This window comes from Prionailurus bengalensis, chromosome B3, assembly GCF_016509475.1.
Source record: "Prionailurus bengalensis isolate Pbe53 chromosome B3, Fcat_Pben_1.1_paternal_pri, whole genome shotgun sequence".
NCBI lineage: Eukaryota > Metazoa > Chordata > Mammalia > Carnivora > Felidae > Prionailurus > Prionailurus bengalensis.
In genome coordinates this window covers 102,637,653-102,653,594 of record NC_057355.1, presented here as the reverse complement: position 1 = coordinate 102,653,594, position 15,942 = coordinate 102,637,653, and the positions used below count along the sequence as shown (strand labels likewise).

Sequence of the window (15,942 nt, the reverse complement as noted above, 5' to 3'; positions counted from 1 at the left end):
TGTTACTATTAGTAAATGAGGCTTTATGGGTGAAAAGGAAGTGAGCTATGACATTATTAACATTCACTCTTCTTCAATGATCCTTCTTTGAATCTTTTAGTTTTCTTCTCCTTTAAGACCCATATGCCCAGCCAAGATTCAAAAGCTCCCTTTTACGAATTCGAGTACTATATTTCTATATATAATCACAATTAGTATGACCTTTAATGCATAAATTAAATGTGTTATAAATTCTAATTATCATCGAGCTGGTTTTTAATCATTTTTATTAGGTGAAACCTTAGAAAAAATGTAAACCCATCATGAACCCTAAGAGCTTCCTATTTTAATTCTACAAATTTGGGCATATCTGCTGCTCAGGGGCAGGGGAGACAAACTCTCTCCTTTTCCATCTGACTACAAGTGCTTTTCATAGCTTATTTTTTCCACACTCACCCCCCAAAAATGCCCTGGAGCTGAGCTGTTGTAAAATTGCATCAGAGTCAAACAATTATATCACTGACTATCAATTATTTCACAGGAGAGTTGAACTGTCTGATTTCTTTAAAAATCAGAAAGGATTTTTATAGTATTAAGGGTTTATCAACAGTGACTGCGTGTTCCACGCAACTTGGCTCAAAAAAAAACACGGAAGTTTCAGCAATTAACTTTATCACGCACACACACACACACACACACACACACACACACACAAAACCATTTAGCTGTAAGCAATATCCAGCTGTAGGGGCACAAAGATGAGAGAAATGTGCTAAGAAATAAATACTTTTCGGACGCCGAGTAGAGAGAATAGTAAGAGCTAGTGTCCGCCCACTACAGTACCAGGCCGAGCTAGCTGGTAAACTCTCCGGTAAAGAAAACGCTTTTCTGGGATGACTATAATGGGTACTCTGTGAGCTCTGGGGCCTGGACTTGCTTTTCTATAGATGACTTTGTTCCTCCTTTACATTGTGAAGTTCAGTTTATGTTTTTGTAGAAATACATTCTTGTCATTTCCAACGTAGATGCCGAAACAGCCGCATTTCAGTTTCGTCCTGGCTCGCTTGGAAGAGAAAATGCTACGAAAACTCGTTTCCTTGTGAAGCTTTTATTACCTATTCGGAACAAAATGGAAGTGACCTAGTTCTGGAAGGGACAGGTCAAGTTCACAGTTAAAAACAAAAACCAGGTTGCAGAAAGATCAAAGGACAAAGGGGATTCACCGGCTAGCTTAAAGTTAGGAACCCAGCATAGAGTCAAGTCACCTGAGAAGCTCCAGCTTAATAACAGCAGTTGCCAATAAAAGGAGATGTTCAAGATCATAATGGGCTCCCATTTTTCAGAGCAAGGAATTTTCCTTACTGGGAAAAGAAAACCAATGGCAAGTTTAATTTGATTTCCAAGATTGAATCATGCCTTAGATCCTAGCAAGTTTAAACACTCCAGCAAAGTTTCTGAATGATTTTGCTAACTTTTGCTGTCAATCTAACACGTGAAGACTTAGCTGACTTTACTTTCTTTGACAGTCAAGAAGAGTCCATTCTGAATAATCATGTGGCACAGAAGTGCAGTATGGCCAAGAGGAACCTGTAATGATGTATTACTAGTCAACTACTGCTATTTCTTTCAAACCTGTGTCCTGTTAAATTCACCTTCCTCTCCACAGGCATAAATGAGCCCTCCATAAAAGCATTCAGATGCCAAAAAGGACGTCATTCCTCAGAGGCGAACGAACCATCAGAGTTAGACACAGCCTACCTTTGGTGGCCATATTGCAACAACTTTAGTTTCCTGTTGGCTGCTGTAACAAATTCCCATAAACTCAGTGGCTTAAAACAACACACATTTACTATCTTATAGTTCTGGAGGCCATAGGTCCAAAATGGGGGTCTCTAGGCTAAAATCAAGGTGTCAGCAGGGCTGTGTTCCTTCTGAAGGCTTTAGGGGAGAATCCCATTCCTTGCCTTTCATAGCTTCTAGAAGCTGCCTGCCTTCCTTGTGGAATCTCCGCTGACCAAGCTATTCCCCTGTCCTCAACACTCCACCTCTGCCTCCAGCAGGCAAGAATGAATGATTACACAACCCAGAGAGGAATTTCCCTCTAAAGTAGACTCAGGTCCTTTCCCTTTGGGGACAGAACCAAAGACGGTCTTGGCAAATATGTGAAGATGTGTTGACCACCCATACACCTTCTGCAGCCATTTCCACAAGTCTTAGATCGTCTTCAGCCACTAAAGGAAAGAACTAAATAAAGGAGGGGGTATAAAAACGTGGCGCCAGGCACCACATAGCATGCTGAATTAGGAACCATCAGGGTCACTAAATCTCTCTGGACTTTGAAAACTAAACCTTTAAAACAGACATTATGAGAAGACATTTCACAGAAAACCTCCAAGAAACGTGCTGAACGAATGCTGACAGTGTAGTGCTGATTTCTAGAGCACGGAGACCAAACAGGGCCTGTGTCCTTCATCTTTCGGAGGTTACTGTGCCTGCCTCAGAGGCAGCCTCACACCCAGCGTGACAGTGCAGGCGGCACGCTCCCTCCCCAGGCTCAGTTCTGCCTCCCACGAGGGGACGTGTTAGAAGCAGGCACATGCCACAGATTAAGCAGCACCAAGCAACATTTTGCAAACAGCTTGTAAACATGGACTTCATACGAATCTGTGATGGCCAATCAGGATGACAAGGTGCTCCCTAATCTTGAACTCTCACTGTTAGAAACTACATGAAGTAAGCCTGTGGCAGGAAGCAGTGTTGCAAAAGAGTGCATGAACACACACACACACACACACACACACACACACACACACACACACTCAGAATTAAGGCCGATAAAGGTCGGATCTCTTCCTTATACTGGAAAATACATGCTTCATATCTCCTAAAAGGTGGGGCTGATCTTTAAACTTTTTTACAACTTCATCACCCTGCTAGTCCTTAGAACAGTTCTAAGGTAAAAATGGGCTAATAAATACCTACTGACATGAGTTCATTACTGTTTCATTCTAAGTTAAGGATAACTTGCTTTTTTTAACTAACAAGAATGTTGTAAAGACAGATTTCTTTTAAAGAAAGAAATGTACATGTAAAGTTACAGTGGAAATGTGTTAATTCTGTACAATAGTTTTTTAAAGTTATATATACCTATGTGTCTGCTTAATGCCCAATCTATTTTAAGAAAATATAGTTTATTCACAAATATGTTTAAGGAAACATTAATTATAATAATGAATACCAACAATGGAGCAATATGGAAATTATGATGGTCATTAAAATTATATTTATAAAGATATTATAATGCTAATACTCATATCATATTATCATTTTAAGTATAAAAAGATGTGAAATTATTTATAAAGTATGATAATGATCACAGTAATATTAAAGCAGTGCAGAGGAAAACCGAGCTAAGGGGCATCCTGGGTGGTTCGGTCAGTTAAGCGTTCAACTCCTATTTTGGCTCAGGTCATGGTCTCACAAGTTGTGAGATCAAGCCCCACGTGGGGCTCTATGTCTGTTTGAGATTCTCTCTTCCTCTCTCTCTGCCCCTCCCTCTCTTCTCTCAAATAAATAAAAGCAAAATATTAACAGAAATTATGTTTGGATAGTTGGATAAAGTTTTTCCTTGTTTTCTTTCTATATATTTTCTAACTGCTCTATAACAAACATAATAAGAAACAAGTTATTTTCTAAAATACTAAAATATCTGAGTACTCGCAGACTCAGAGAAATGCTCAACACTGATTCTTTCACTTTCTGCAAATTAGCTAAACTTTGTTAAACATGTACTATATGACATGCTCTGGACCAAGTACTACACAGTTATTACTTCTTAATCCTGAACACCATCCTAAGAGGAAGGCCTGACAGATGAGAACTGAGGCACACAGGGGTTAAGTTAGCTTGCCCAAGGTCACAGAGCTAGTAAGTGGCTGAGTGCGCCATGAACCCAAAATGGTCTGCCCCAACATTCATCCTCTTACCCAGTATGCAATGCTCTCTTTATGAGACTCTAAGAGAGACAGTGACTTCTGCAACCCTGGCAGGCCTCAGTTTCCCCATTTATGATAGTACCTAATCAATACAGTTGCTATGAGACACTTAACACAATGCCTGGCACACAGGAAGCACACACTCAATGTTAGCTTTGGTCATTTCTAAAAAAGAACCATTGCCTTTGGCCATGAGCCCAGACCTCCAGCAGGATGGGCATTCCACAAGGCCTCCTGAGAATTGTCATATTAGGCATCTGCATCACTGTGAGGTCTCCCTGCCCATTTTTAAATGATGCAATTTAATAACTATTCAATGTCCTTCACACCCTCTTTTCCAAAACTCTGATTTTTACCAAAGCACATAGTTATTAAATATATGCATCCAACCTTGGTTCTTTGGAACTCTAGGTGACAACAAAAAATCTATTCAGAAATGACAGGGTAACTTTAATGTCCCTATCTTTAATGCATCTAGAAAATAATGGCACATTTGGTGGGCTTAACGTTGATGATTTAAAGATAGTTTCCTAGGGCATCTGGGTGGCTCAGTCGGTTAAGGGTCTGACTCTTGATTTTGGCTCAGGTCATGATCTCACGGTTTCGTGAGTTCGAGCCCCACATCTGGCTCTGCACTGACTGCATGGAGCCTGCTTGGGATTCTCCCTCTCTTCTTTGCCCTTCCCCCCACCTCTCTCTGTCTCTCTCACTCTCTCTCTCTATCAAAACAAAGAAACTTCAAAAAATTATTTAAAAAAAAAACAAATAAAATAGATAAAGATAGTTTCTACTGGGGCACCTGGGTGGCTCAGTCGGTTGAGCATCTGGCTCTTGATTTCAGCTCAGGTCATGATCTCACGGTTATTGGATGGAGCCCCGTGTCAGGCTCCTCACTGAGTGTGGAGCCTGCTTGGGATTCTCTCTCTCTCTCTCTCTCTCTCTCTCTCTCTCTCTCTCTCCCTCTGCCCCCTCCTTGCTTGTGTTCTCTCTCTCTCTCTCTCTCTCTCTCAAAATAAATAAGTAAACATTAAAAAAAAATAGTTTGAAGATAGTTTCCACTACCTATGCTTTCTCCAGGGCCTGGATGGATTTTCAGCTTCCAGGAACCTTGCCTTCTCTACAGCAGGAACTCAAGCTGATGGATACTCCTCCTGTGTGCAGAATGTCACCAGTGCTATAACTGCCACATGAACAGGAAAATTAAAATCATGAATGATGCTATTATTTTTAAGCAGGATAATTAGGTTGTTAAAGATCAGTTTCTAAGAGGCAGAATTTAACTGTGTTCAAGTCCAGTATCAGACAGAATGGAAACATGAAAAACATTTGGGCATGAGGTGAAACGGCCTCTCTTGCTTGGTATTCACTGACACCAGTGCTCACAAATAAAACACTGCAGGCACATGAAAGCAGTCTAGAAACGCACATTAACAGAGACGACTTCAAAGACACTGGTAACCTTCTATTTCTTCGTCTGGGTGGTAGGCACAGGGGCGTTCATCATATTAATCTTTAACGGTAACTAAATGTGATATACTCTTTTGTACGTGTGATAGATTTCATAATTTAAAAAAAGATCAGAGTGCAATGGGCATTCAAACTTTAAAGTGAATATTAGACAATATAAATTTAAGGCAGGGAACCCTTTTTCTCTCCATTTAGGATTTAATAAACAACGTTTGAGAGTTCATAAAATTTCAGACTACAAAAGATTAAAGACCATCTAATCTAATGGGTTTCCAACTACGTCCCAGAAAAAAAAATTAAAAATAAGTCCATCTTGCATGGACACACCATCAACTCCTTATTCAGAGCTGGCAGTTTTCTTAGCACTGAAGCTCATTTTGTATATCAGAAAAATGCCCTAAGTCTCTCTGTATCTGACATCACCCCTGGTACTTCCTTTCTTTCTTGATTCAAGAGCCTCTTTCTCATCACCTGAATTGCTTCGATAAAGATACAGATTTAATTTGTGTCTTCATTAAATTCAGAGAGAAACGTACAATGTGACTTACAGAGACCTATTCCATTTAAAAGGCAATATGAAAATCCACCATTTTTACTGAAACGGTTACTGAGAGGGAAGAAATCAGCACCTTAAAACACCAGCCAAGCAAGGAGCAAACAGCTAATCATGCCTTAAACAATTATGGTCAACAAGGGCAAGCCAAGGGAATGAAGCATTCAAATAAGATAATAGTGTGTGAGGGCAGAGGATATATGGGAAATCTTTGTACCTTCCACTCAATTTTCCTGTAAAGCTTCAATTGCTCTAAAAAAATTGTCTTAACAAAAAAGAAAATAAACTTCAAAAAAACCCAAAAACATTCTTTAAAATAAACTAATGGAGATAGAAAAGTTCCCCTTTTTTAGAAAATGTTTTCTAGGACGTGAAATGTACCAGATTGGAAAAGAGCCGTATGTGCCCCTGGGAATAACTGATCCACACACATGAGTCCTTGAAGGATCTAACTTACTCACAGAACAGTCCTGAAAATGGGACTCACTTGCTCAGTCATACAGTTGGCTATAGGCCAAAGACCTGTATAACCATTAAAAAAATCAATTTCACAGGCTAACGGGCATGATAGGAGCCAGAGTTATGCACGCTGGACTCCAGACGGAGCTGGGCACCACAAGCTTTGTAAACACTAGCACTGATCAGTGTCTGCTAGCTGGAAGCAAGAGATAGCTATTGTTCAATCATCAGAGTACATTTATGTCACAGTTAAAAACTCATATTCATACAACTGCCTAAATTATACCTATTCTACACTGTTTTCACATTTAACTATCTTTGAGCCAATGAAAAGTGAGATATAAATAAGACAATGACGTTTTAAAGCAGTCACGGCACTACAACTCATTTTATTTACTTTTAAATAAATCGCTAGATTTCTCTATCAGCTTGGTCTGGGATACCACTGGGAATACCACTGGGATACCCCTGGGAACCACCATGGTCGTGACAGGTGCTACAAATTAAAGGAAGTCTTAGGCACTGAATGAGATGAGCCAGTCTGGTCTCTCCTTCCCACAGCCGCAGCCACGTTCTTGCTTGTCACAAGGCCCACCCACTCCCTCATCCAGGATGAGGACACTGGAGAGGGCACCTGATTAAAGGGAACAACCCTATAAGTAGCCAGGGACACCTACACCAGTATTCCTCAAATCCTACTGTGCAAACGAATCACCAGCAGGTCTTGTTAAAATGCCAATTTGGATTTGGGGCGGGGCGTGAGGTTCCGCATTTCTACAAGATTGCAGGTGATGTCCATGCTGCCGATCCCCAGTCTGCACTCGAAGTAAAAAGAACCTAGACATTTAGCCTGACAAACACAATGAAGTAAAAGAGAAAGCAAGAAAGTAGCCATCTTGAGTCCCCAAAATATCCCAATTCTTGCAACCCTGAGGTTGGGAAGGTTCTTGACCAAGGAAGTCGCACATCACTCCTCTGAGAACATACGTATATATTTGTTTTGCACTAAGCCCGTTTCCTTAAGCTAGCTCACGATGGTTTCTGTTCCATGCAAGCGGAAGAGACTTGACTAGAACAGACACAAAGGGAAGTATCTTCACCCCTGAAAGCCACTGTCTGTGCCATTCTGTTTTGTTTTGTTTTAAAAATGGCAGTATTCTAGCAAATAAATACATTACTTGGAGTTTAAAATAAAGCAGCAGCACATCGACGTGCTCTTTGAACAATGATTTTTCACTTTACTCTAAAGGAATGGTCCAGACCTGGGAAGACATTCCAAGTAAAGAAGACACTAATTCCATGGTGACCTAAGTTATGACCAGCTGTCCCACACACCCTTCTAAATCACAGGCCCTCCCTGGGCCCAGCTAAGACTCAGTGAGAGAAGACAGGAAGTCTGTGATACTACCTGGATCTCAGGATTCTGCTGTCTCTCTTTTGCTTTCTCCTTTGTTTCTATATAGGTTTTGCTCGATATTCTCTCCGCCATTATTGTCAGATGCCTTTGGAGTTTTCTTTTTTACCCAATGACCTAGAACCATCATCTTATCCTAAAGTCTTTAAGTCACTCTAGCCAAACGGTGGCTTTACAACTCCAGTGCCCAAACATTAGTTTTTATGGATAGTGACATTAGAGAGTCTGAAAGGTCAGACTCTATTATCCAACTCATCAGCCTTGGTTCCTGCCTAAAACAGCAACTCTAAACCCATATATGGGTTTCAACTGAAAAGTGCTTTATAATTCTAACACTGAAGACTGCAGGGGAGACCTTGGCCATGAAGTCCACTATTTAACCTCAACAAAATCCACTAACCAAACACTGTAACCACTATGCTGTATCTAAGACAAGCGATAACTCTTTGATTCACGTGAAAATCAAAATATTTGTTCAGTGGGCCTTATAACTTCAAACTGTAAAAATGTTGCCAGGTTTCTGTTGAGGATCATATTCCTCTTTTGCTCATATTCTGGTTTTTCATCCCCATCCAAATATGAGTGAATCAAAAAGGATAAAGGAGAAGTTCAGAGGGAAGCTGGAGACTAATACCAAACATAAATCAATAGTGTGACTGTGACAACAATACAAGTGATACCATTTTATTTATAATCTGAACTCTACCTACTTCCATAAAGGATTTAAAATGGCTTAAAATAAACACATGTACAGGATAACTGAAATAAAGAAAAGAAGAGCTAATCCACATGGAAGAAAGAGGAGATAACTACCAGGAAGTAGAGATGAGAGCTATTGTAACGAAGCACTAATTTTGGCTCTGAGCTTAGGAAAACAAAGCTAAAAAGGAAACATGATAGGTTATGAATTCTCAATTTCGTAAACATGGAAGCAGATGGATTTGTCGGAAGGAACGTCCATTTTCTACTGCTGAGCTCAAAGAAGAATTTACGGCATAGTCCCTCCATAAAGTAAGTTAGAAAGAAGGAATGGTGATTTCGACTGAAGCCAAGTGGCCATTTCTTCCTTTGACTGTTGCTAGAAGCCAAAGCCCAGATACTGAAATGCAGCTCAGTAAAGGCATATCTGTGCATGGCTGGTTAACATAGTGTATCTGTGCGTGGCTGGGCGAACACAGTCTAAGCAAGCTGTTGACTGGTACTAATATGATAAAAAGGAAGCTCTTCGAGAATCTACAGCAACTGATGACTAACCTGCTCTGCAAATGGTCTTCCTCAAGAAAGGATTCAGGTTGCTGGTGAGCATTTCAAGTGCATCATACACATACTATCAGCTGATGTTCTGTTAGGGAAATGAAAGGTCTTGACTTGAATTCTTACCAGGAAAGGGGTTCTCACCTTCCATAATGGCTCCTACAGGCAAGACCCTTATTATTTTCCAGTAGCAAGCTTTCAAAAACCTGTACATGCTAAATACTTACTTGAGAGATACCAATCCAGAGTTCTGAACAACAGAAAGAAACAATTTTAGTCTAGAAATTTAAGGGCAGGGGTTATCTGATGGCTAACTCAGTCACAAAAACACTGCAGCATGGTTCCAGCAGAATAACAAATTCTGAGAGAAAATATATCCTGTTGACAACTCTCTGGATTCTAAGCAGCTAGGTCAATGGAAGTACTGGATGAACTTCATAATAAAGATCTTATAGGAACAACTATAAAAAAGAAAAACAAAAGCAATAACCACCACAACAAAACCCTGGAAAACATCTTCCAAAGATCTTAATTTCAGGTGAGGGATATTTAATGCCGAATCATTATTTCATAACTAGCCACCTCATAAGCCCAGACTGTCTGGGTTTATGACAGTGGTATAGACACAGGAGGGGCCTAGCTTCCCTTTGGTCTGGCAGAAACCAGGCATCTAACTTGCTTAAAAACAGAAAAGGGACATTTAGCTATAATTTAAAAAGGAGAAATACCAAAGCACAGCTTCGCTTCCTGGATTTTAAAATTGAAATGTGATCTGCCCAAAGGTTATTATTACTCACTGCAGTTGGGCATTAGGAAATGATGTGGTACGAGGTTGGGAGCAGAATTAAAAGTAGGATTAATGACCTGGGAATATGCAGGACTATGTGCCTCTTCTCTCCAAGTTCCAAGACTACAAGCCCATAAATTCTCATGAAATTTTTCTTTCAGATAGAGAAATCCAATGTTTCAAGAAGAAAAAGAGGCACACAGTTTCAGGAGGAAGTCCATCCAACTAATTTATCTATAATATGAGGAATAACCAGAAGGAACTATATATCAGAAAAAACTTAGGAACAGTACCACTATTGTTACTAATGATATCAAGAAATGTGTATATTGCTTTGAAGTTTATGAAACATATTTTCATCAATGGTGTTATTTAGCTCTCACAATAACACTCTGAATCAATTATGGTATTTTCCCCACTGGGTAGATGAGAAGATTAAGACAAGTCAACTAACCAGTCCAAGATCAATATACACAGGGAAACAGCTGGGCTAGAATTAAAACTCAGCTCTTCTAATTTTAATTTTTTTCATAGAGATTAGAGCCCATTTCTCTTGATACAGTCTAAGCAATATAGTATTTTTTTTTAATTTTCTCACAGTGCAGAGAAAAAAAAATTTTACCATGCAAAATAGCTGGTCTCTATCTTATCTACAGGGTTGTTTTTTTTTTAAAGTTTTTACTTTATTTTTGAGACAGAGAGAGACAGAGCACGAGCAGGGGAGGGGCAGAGAGAGAGGGAGACACAGAATCTGAAGCAGGCTCCAGGCTCTGAGCTGTCAGCACAGAGCCCAACGCAGGGCTTGAACTCACGGACCATGAGATCATGACCTCAGCTGAAGTCGGACACTTAACCGACTGAGCCACTCAGGTGCCCCAATTTTTTTTTTAGTAATCTCTATACCTAGTGTGGGGCTTGAACTCACAACCCTGAGATCAAGAGTCATATGCTCTGCCTACTGAGCCACTAGGGGCTTAAAAAAACTCCAAAACTTAAGTGCTGAAATGATTTACAATATATAGTACTAGTAGGTAAAAATGTAGTCTGTTTCTGTCATAAACATCTAACAGACTGCCTTTATGTTGGGTTTTAAGTCCTTATTTGAGTACTTACTGGCTATTATTCCAGATATATATGGCGATTTGACAATAAGAATTAAAGGTCTTAAAAACACATATACTATTTGGGAACGTCTATCAAAAATTGAAATGTGCATTACCCCGGCAATTCTTCTAGGAACTTATGTGAAAGAAATCAGGATAAGTGCACCAAACTGTAAAAATGGGATGTTGCTAACAATATTGTTTGTATCAGTAGATTACAGGTCATCTGCTTTTTCTCTTTCTCTCTCTCTCTCCTTTTCTTTCTTTCTCATTTCAGTCTTTCTTTTTCCCTAGCATACTCTTGGACTGAAATAAGAAATAAGCTGGAACATATTCCATTCGACAATCTTTGTTCTATGAAAAGGAATTAAAAGTTTAAAGGTAAACACAGAGACTGACCTAAAAAATCAAACTGAACTTCATGCATCTATGCAAAACTTTCTTCCTAGGGAGTCCAACAAACACTCAGACTGTGTCTCCAGGGACAAGATTAATCAATCTCCCTGTCTCTTTATTCCCTTTGTAGAGAAGTACATCTTCCAAGACAGAGCTCACTGTCTTTCTAGATTAAGTGTGACTTATCTATCTATCCTTCCTTCTCTAAAGTGCTTTGTTACGGCCAGGGGTCACAGACTCAAATGTCTACAGGGATCAGGCAGAAGCCATGTGGGCTTAAGACCACAATAGGGAGTGATGGGGATTGAGGCAAAATGAAGAGTTCCTACCTGTCTAAAGGGGCAGTTGCTACTATGCTTAGCAGATAGTTCCCATGTAGGAATGCATGTTCGGTGCTGCTAAATTTTCCACTTGTCAAAAGATGTATGAAACTCAAATTTTGATGTGACTCTCCCAAAGGCAATATAGTTTGTTGTTTGTTGGTTTTCTAAAGAAAACGCTGTGTGAACCAAACAAAACACTTCTGCATGGGGCTCCCCTTCAAAACATCTGATCTAGAGGTCAGTCTGAAAACAAAAAAATCCTAACAAATGAGGCACACCAGTTAACTCTGCAAATGAACACATGAATGCCATGGACAGGGAAGGCCACTTTTCATAACTTGAAGATTTTCCCCACTGGCTAGATAGTCTCCATTTGCCCCACTTTTTACCTTGTTCTATGCTCCAGGAGTGTACTCTCCTCTGAGTACATCTCTTGGCTCCCTGCTCCCTGGGGTCCATTTGGGTCACCCAATGGGATGGTCAGCAGGAAACTAAATGGAGGGAAGAGAAAGGTGGGCTACTTATCGTCCTGGTTCCTGCCCTCTTGGACTGCTTTGGCAGTGACTATGATCTTTCCCCGATGACCACAGCTCCTGTCAGTGGCCCTATACGACAGCTTGGAGGGTAATGACTTTCTGTTGTTGTTAACTCTAGGATGCTTGTGGATCTCCCTGACCCCTAACTAACGCTGTGTTAGTGGTCACTTTATTGCCTCCATTTCCCTTTCAAGGAAGCCATGTCTTACCTGTCAGGACCTGACCGATCCATCTTCTCAGGTCACATACCGTGGTCTACTTATAATACCCAACAGATGAGATCACGATCCCTCTCTTCCAGACCTGTGAGTCTAATTCCATACAGGAAAGAGATCTGCTAGAAAGGCAACCTTGACTCTATTTTTTTCTAGGTTGAAAAGATATTTTTTCTTGAACCTTACACCAACTCTGGTTTCTAAATCATAGTTCTGAATTACTAAAATCCTTAGATTAGCAGTCCCACTCTCAAACTATTAACTTGGAAGGCAAAAAACAGTATCCTCCCAAAAAAATACAATTTGGAAATTACACAGGCTCATGGGGCAAAGATCTTTTCCTTCTATCTTCCTAAAATGCCCACATATGATGATTAACAATTTTCAAATAAGATTGAATGAGATATGCCACTAAGATATGTTATAGTGAAGTTTTTATTCCCATTTAACCCCATTAAATACTTTCAGGTGTTCTGCTTAATCCAATTACCTAAATACCCAAGTATCATTCACTTAAAGTCTCTATTAAGAAGGACATCACACTGTCCCTCTATTCCTCTTAATATGTTCATTGACTCCTTGTATTGTAGTTAGGAACGTAAAGATTTTGGTCCACACAGGTTTTTAGTTCACTTAATCATTTATTCAATATATGCTCTATCTCTTGATCGACTGATACTTAGCACCAACTATGTATTCATGTGGACTCTGAAGTCACGAACATATGAGGACCCTGACCTCAAGGAATTCAACATCTATGTTATTGTATATTTACAGCACAATGAGTAACACTCTAGTGGAGATGTGTTCAAATGTGAGAAGAACTTCAGGAAAGATCTGCTGAGTCAGTTTGTAAAGCTAACAAGGCTTGACATCAGAAGTGACCTTAGGGTTGGACATAAAGGATGAGAGAGATGTTGTCAGATAGAAGAGAGGAAGGCATTGCAGATGGATGGAAAAGATGTGCGAAACACCAAAGAGTGAAAGGGGCAAGTTTCACAGGTTGGTATTTCTAATACTGAACATAGTTCATAGCACAGAGTAGGTTTTTTTAATGAATGCACAAAGTGGGATTTCACATGCAAAGATTCTACTGTCTTCATTACTGGGCTCTTACTCCTTCCTTTTCTTAAGCTTCTTCTTCTGCTACAGTTTTCCATACATAACCCGTTCTGTCATTTCTACTTCCATTTTACCTCTAACCAGGAGAAACTGTATGTGACCTGTAGACTTCAAAATTCCTGATTACACTAGCATTTTAAAAAGCAGCATTTTTGTTCTGTGTATTACGCAGATAATATATGCTAATATGGGCCTAGAGAAATCAAAATGATACAGCACCGCTAACAGTGGTCATCCAGTGGGAAGGGGCGTGGGTTATGGGAGACTTGCACTTTCTTTCACTTTTCTATACATCTCTGTTACAATCTCTGAAAACCTTCTCTCTCTCTCTCTTTTTTTTTTTTACAGCGACCATATTTTACTCTGTATTAGAAGAAACAGACATTTTCTTAGAGTATGTAGGCACATGACTCATCTTCGTGTATATGACCTGGTGTAGAAATTTCAGCAGATGCTACAGAAGAAATCCCATCAGAACCAGGACCATCTAATTCTCCACTTGCTCATCCTACCAGGGCCTACAATGGGTCAGATCTAAGGGAAGTATCTCTTTAAAAGGGACTCTTTGGGGCGCCTGGGTGGCTTAGTCAGTTAAGTGTCCAATTCTTGGTTTCAGCTCAGGTATGATCTCATGGCTTGTGAGTTCAAACCCCATCCCAGGCTCTGTGCTGATGGTGCGGAGCCTGCTTAGGACTCTCTCTCTCTCTCTCTCTCTCTCTCTCTCTCTCTCTCCCTCCTCTCTCTCTGCCCCTCCCCTTCGCATACTCTCTCTCAAAATAAATAAACTTTAAAAAAAAAAAGAAAAAATAATACAATGCACTCTCCATTTAAAGATGCTGTGTTTTTAAAATATCAAATATACTTGTTAAAATACACTTCTATCAGCTGGAGAAATACACTTGTAAATATTGGTTCAGGTGCACTTTAGACAGTCACCATTTCATCCTTTAAGAGGGGACAATTTTTCAATCAAAATTAAGCAAAATTAAGCATTAAATTTTGTTTAATGTTTATATTTGAGAGAGATAAAGAGAGTGTGCAAGTGGCGGGGGGTGGGGGGTGGGGGAGGGGAGACAGAGAGAGAGGGAGACAGAATTCAAAGCAGGTTCCAGGCTCTGAGCTGTCAGCACAAAGCCTGATGCGGGGCTGGAACTCACGGGCTGTGAGATCATGACCTGAGCCAAAGTCAGATGCTTAACCAACTGAGCCACCACCCTGGTGCCCCACAAAAATGAGTGTTTAAAAAATACATATCCACTGGGTAAAGATTATATTTTACCAGATACTGTTTCTCCTGAAACCATTTTCTCTTTTCTTCTTGTGCTTGCCTCTTAAGGTATCTAGAAAGTAAGTGCCATCCTCTCTTACATTGCCAATTGGGGAGGGGGGGTGGTCTCTAAAAGAAGAATAAAGAAACAAGACTTGTTATTGTAATTCATTTGAGAGCTGTTCTGGCTCATGCAAAAAATACCTGATGGATGGAGAAAAGAAAAATGATAGTGAAGCCAGCCACACATATGAAATACAATAAAAATCTTAGAATACAAAACTAATAATAATCAGAATTACTTAATCATGAAGAAATTAGTTTCTCCAGACAGCAAGAGTAATAATCATGACTAGAAGTGCAAAAATAGAAGCATCTATAATTATAGGAAACTGGAAATCATCGAAATTTCCAATAACAGAGAAATGGTTAAATAAATTATGTATCGTCCAAACAATGAAACGGGATGCATCCATTATAAACGACATATTCAGAATGGCATACTATTGATAATTACTGAAGTTGAATGTTGGGTAATTAAGCATTTATCATAGTTTCTACTTTTTCTATGCCTAAATTTTCCATAAAACGTGTTTTAGAGAAATGTTTTCTAAAACCATTTAGTGACATAGGAGAATGCTCATGATACAACATTAAGCTCAATGGGTGGGGAGAGCAAAATACAAACTATAGAAAGTACATAATTCTAATTTTGTAAAAAACATACATGTACACAGAGAAGACAGCCTAGAAGGAAATGCTCTAAAATAATAGCAATGAGAGGCTCTGGATAGCAGATCAATAATTATTTTCATCTTTTATTTTTCCATGGTTAAAAATGCCTTAACAGTGAATGTGTTTTACTCCTGTAACCAGCAAAATGACAGGGAAGAATTCGTACTTGGGAAAGGAAAGAAAACAAGAGAGCATAGCTCAGGAGAATGAGCTGCCTACACCTGATGCGTTCTCAGACACCACATGGGATCAAAAGACCAAATCAAGTTGACCATCTGAAAGGAGCTTATGAGCTATTTGAGGAGATAACTTCACCATAAAAAGACATGCCATGCTA

The 15,942-nt window shown here is 39.6% G+C and overlaps 1 protein-coding gene across 4 annotated transcripts in view; it reads right to left on the bottom strand.

The window, feature by feature from the left end:
• SAMD4A (sterile alpha motif domain containing 4A) overlaps nucleotides 1–15,942 on the bottom strand; it is a 214,381-nt gene that overhangs the window by 173,719 nt on the left and 24,720 nt on the right. The gene's annotated exons all lie outside the window — the stretch shown is intronic.